This window comes from Elephantulus edwardii, unplaced genomic scaffold (genome assembly GCF_000299155.1).
Source record: "Elephantulus edwardii isolate Elephantulus edwardi_28Jun2011 unplaced genomic scaffold, EleEdw1.0 scaffold00178, whole genome shotgun sequence".
In the NCBI taxonomy this organism is placed as follows: domain Eukaryota; kingdom Metazoa; phylum Chordata; class Mammalia; order Macroscelidea; family Macroscelididae; genus Elephantulus; species Elephantulus edwardii.
The window spans coordinates 3450593-3455518 of NW_006399928.1; positions in this window are offsets into that span (position 1 = coordinate 3450593).

Sequence of the window (4926 nt, forward strand, 5' to 3'; positions counted from 1 at the left end):
CCCCCACCGACCAAACTGTGCAGCTCTGCAACTGCATCCTGGCCCATCCTCACCCTTCTGACCCCAACCCTCACCTCCTTGTAACCCCAATGTTTTTCCCAATAAAAAAAAAGTTGCAAAAAAATATTTAGTATAAAATTTGGCTTCTCATATTTCCCCCTTTTTGTTTTTATGATAACTATGTTATCATCTACATTATTATCTTCTCTTCATTGATTCATTCTTGCCAGTTTTTGTTCTCTCCATCCTTCATATATAATCAAACAGAACACATAAAGCATAATAAAATTAAAATACCCTCCAAAAATCTCCATATAATCAAAAGGATTCAGGTTAAATATTCCTTTAGAGTCTGTTTCTATTGTTATATTGCCACAGTCATTGTCAAAACCAGTTCTAATTAATTTCCTTTGTCAGCGTGTCCTTTACCATTCCCTATTACTTCTCCCTGAGAGAGATTCCACCTGATTTATTCTCTTACCTACTTCCTGCTGAAAAAGGGCATTGTAGGTTTCAGGGTGAAGCTCTTCTCTCACTACTCTAAAGGGCCCCTTTGGCAATAGGAAGTACGTAGACTAGTGTGACAATTATTTTGGAATATAGATGCACGCACTACTATCAATTGTACAGGTTCATATCCTTGGAGATGCATCATGGAACTGTGGCAACCTAGAAGACACAAATTTAACTAACAAGTTAAAAAACACATGAGTCAAAAATTGTTGTTAAGTGCCGTTGAGTCGCAGGCGACTCATAACTACCCTATGAAGGAGAGTCCTCAACACTTGTGTGTCTCTCATATTCTCTCCAGGTTCATAGGTTTTCCGGAGGCAACCTATTGTGGAAGTGGATGCCACTCCTGCTTCCAAGCTTGTTTTAATGGGGGAATTTCACCCCACACTGTCCACATTGGGTAACCAACCATTAACACATTCAACACATCAGCGTCACAGTGTTCAGCCTCACAGCAACCACAAATTACCACTGTACGGCAAGTGGACACACCAGAACTATACGACCTAGGAGAATGTCTGAACAAAAACAATGAAAGACAGGCCCTAGGGCCATGGATTAAAAGTCACCCACCTTTGGCGTGGTAGCATTGCTTTCTGTCCACTGGGCCAACTGATCTCTATGTTGATGTTATTAAGTGCTGTCAAGTTGCAGGCGACTCATAGTGACCCTATGAAGGCGAGTCCTCAAGGCTTGCAGTAAAAAATTAGAAGCAATAATATTCCAACTAGAGGTTCTAACCATGGCAGAAACCAAGTTACAGAGGAAAAATAGTTCTTAAAATATAAGGCTTATCGGCTGGCACTTTACAGCTAGGAAGTCCATATTCAAGTCAAAGACGGAGTGAAGAACTGCTTATAAGGTTTACTGTCAATTCCAACAACTAAGGAATAGCGGGAAGAGAGTGGACCTGAAAAGGCTTATAGGACTGAATAATAGGCTCCTGTGTACGGGAGGAAATGGATATATTTGTCAGCAACATCAATGCTCACTCACGGCTCTTCTGGGAGGACCTGAATTGTTGGAGAGTCCTCCCTTTTTTCCAACTTGGAGCTGGGACCTGTTAGTCCTTTGTCGGCCATGAGGACTTGATGTGGGCTGCCCTTGGCTAAGTGTCCTTAAGATGCACACTTAAAGCAAGTGAGTGGGAGCTTCCTCTCTACTCCCTTGCTTACCTGTGGTGACACTGTCTACTAGAGTGGCCCAGCTTTCCCCAGTGGAAGCAATTCTGACCTCCTTTATTACCCTTGGATGGCACTGTTCATGAGCAAGACTTCCTTTTTCTGACACAAGCCCTAAACTGGTAGCAATAATTGCCCCAATAATTTTGGCCATTCTCTGGTCTTTTGAACAATGTAATCTTTTACGTTTAAGGCTAGTAATATTTATCAGTATGATTGTACAAATAATTTCCAATCCAAAGAGATACATGTTTTAATACAGTTCTTATCAGGATAGGCCAAAGTTGTTACTGGTACTTCCATGAAAACTATACCCTTGAACCATCTACTAGAGAGATATGTTGTACAAAACTTTATAGAGTCAAAGAACTACTTTTCACAAGGGAGTACTGGAGATATATTATCTGCCATTCTGCAGCTTTGTGCCCATCAAAGTGTGGCCTCTTTCGACTCATCTTGGGGTTTCACATTTTTGGGCGGCACCCACAGTTTTTCTGTGCCTGTAGAGATATAAGCAAATCATAGCCCCCACCTAATAACAAGTCCCTTTTTCCATTTATTAGTTCTGGTTTAAACCAGCGACAATATTTCTGCACTTACTGAAACAACTGCAAAAATGACTTTTCTCTTACTTCTACCAACTGAGCTTTTAAGTAATTCCTTAAGTGAGAAATATATTGAACTTCAGAGGATGGGGCGTCCCCTAAGACTCTTTTTTATCAATTCTACCTCTGAATTTTTAATCTCTTTTCAGAAGGTGGGCTATATAGTCCCTATGAAATTTTTCTCTAATTCTTCCCTCGACTTTGTCCTTCGAGGGGTGAGAGAATCCTCATGAAATTTTTTGTAACCTTGACTTCCACGGTGTGGGGATTTTCTCGTGGCCTTGTCTTTAATTTTCCCTAAAGTTTCACTTACTCTGAGTGAATTCCCTTTCAGTTCCTGGTGTCTACTCGAAAAAAGAAAGACCACCACCTTATCTAAAGAAAAACCACTACCTTGTGCCTGTTTGGATTCCAGAATGTTGCAGACCAGGGCAAAATATTTTTATAAGTATTAATAATGAGACAGAACGCCAGGAATGTAGGAGAAACACAGGTAAAGCAGGAGGCAAACAGTTCTCGAACCACTGAAGGGAATTGCCTGCCGATTGCAGCTTTCCTGTCATTATTGAAAATTGCCAGAAAGTAAATCACAAAGCATCTGGGCCAGGACTTTTTTTGTTGGTGAGTCTTTTACGACCAGCTCAACTTTTTTTTTTTTGGTGACGTATCTGTTCAAGTTTTCTATGTCTGACTATGTCAATCTGGGCAAGGTGTGAATTTCTAGGGATTTGTCCATTTTCTCTAGGTTTTTAATTTATCAGAGTGTTATTGTTGTTGTTGTTGTTATGTGCCATCAAGTTGCCTGTGACCCTAAGTACAATAACCCTAAATCCTGCTCTATCTTTTGCCAATCTTATTGTCACTGACTCACCTACCTCCACTGAATCAATCTATCTCATTGAGGATCTTCCTTTTTCGCACTGTCCCTTCATCTTCCCAAGCATGACAGTCCAAGGACTGGTTTTCACAATACACTGTTATTACCTATTTCATTTCATCTGGGTCTGTTGTTATGTCACTTCTTTCATTTATTATTCTAGTTATTAGTATCTTCTCTTTCTTTAATTTTTTGCAGTTATATTTCCATTTTATTAACCCTTTCAAAAAACTAGTTCCTGGTCTTTCAATTGTTTTCCTATTCTCTGTCATTGATTTCTGCTCCTGTCCATATAATTTCCTTTCTTCTAGAGGGTGTAGGGTTAGATTGTTGTTCTTTTTCTATTTGATAGAGGTGTTCAGTTAGTTCCTGAATTTCTCCCCCCCTTTCTTTCTTTTTAACATATTTGCCTATTGCTATGAACTATCCCCTGAGGACTGCCTTAGCTGTATCTCAGAGGTTTTGGTATGTTGTATTTTCATTGTCATTTGTCTCAAGGAAAATTTTAATTTTCTTTTTTATTTCTTCTATAACCCAATCATGTTCCAGAAGGGTGTTATTTTGGTTCTTTATGGGTGCTTTTCGAAGCTTTATTTTCTTGTCATTAATTTCTAGTTTTATGGCATTGAGGTCTGAAAAAAATTGTTCCTGCTATTGTAATTTGAATTTGTTGAGGCTTGTTTTGTATCCTACTATGTGATTAATTCTGGAGAATGTGCTGTGTGCACTTTAAAAGAAAATCAATTTAATTTTAGTTAAATATAGTACCCTTTATAAATACACAAGGCTGAGTTATCCAATTGTATGGTTTAGATCTTCTGCATCATTGTTAAATTTCTTTTGAGTTGACCTGTCTTTGTGGTGCTGTCTATTTCTTGGTTTGTTTGGTTTTTTTCCTGTTAACTGTTGCTTTATGTATTTTGCTGGTCAGCAATGGTGTCTCTCTGGAGACTAAGGTGCATCTGATACAGGCACAATCACTTGTTATGCATCAGAGAGTTGGACAATGACCAAGGAGGATAGAAGGAGAATTGATGCCTTTGAGCTGTGGTGCTGGAAAAGAGTATTGAGAATACCATGGACTGCTAGGAAAACAAACAGATTTGTCCTGGAAAGGGTTAAACCGGGTGGCTCCTTGGAGGCAAGGATGCTGAGGCTCCGTCTAACATACTTTGGACATGTTGTGAGGAGAGACAGGTCCTTGGAGAGGGACATCATGCTTGGGAGGGTGGAGGGACAGCGCAGGAGAGGAAGGCCCTCTATGAGGTGGATTGATTCAGTGACTGGGATATTTGGGATGGGAGTGTCAGAGACAGTGCGATTGGCACAGGACAGAGCGGCATTTAGGGCTGTTGTACATAGGGTCGCTATGAGTCGCAAGCGACTCGACGGCACATAACAAAAACAACAGCATTGATTGATGTGTAGATGTTGACTAAAGTAATGTCTATGTAGTGTGCTTCTTATCTTTTATGTTCTTTTCATCCTGAAGTCTATTTTATGAGAGATTAGTATTGTCACTCCTGACTTTTTGTGTATGCCATTTGCTTGGCATATTTTACCCCCAGGATTTGATTTTTATTCTTTCTTTTTCCTCATTTCTTAGATGTGTTTCTTGTAGGCAACATATTGATGGACTTTGGTTTTTTAATCATTCTGCAACGCTTTTTCTCGTAATTGGTGCATTCAAGACTTTCACATTAAGTGTGAATACTGACAGATAAGAATTTATCACTGCCATTTCTCAATT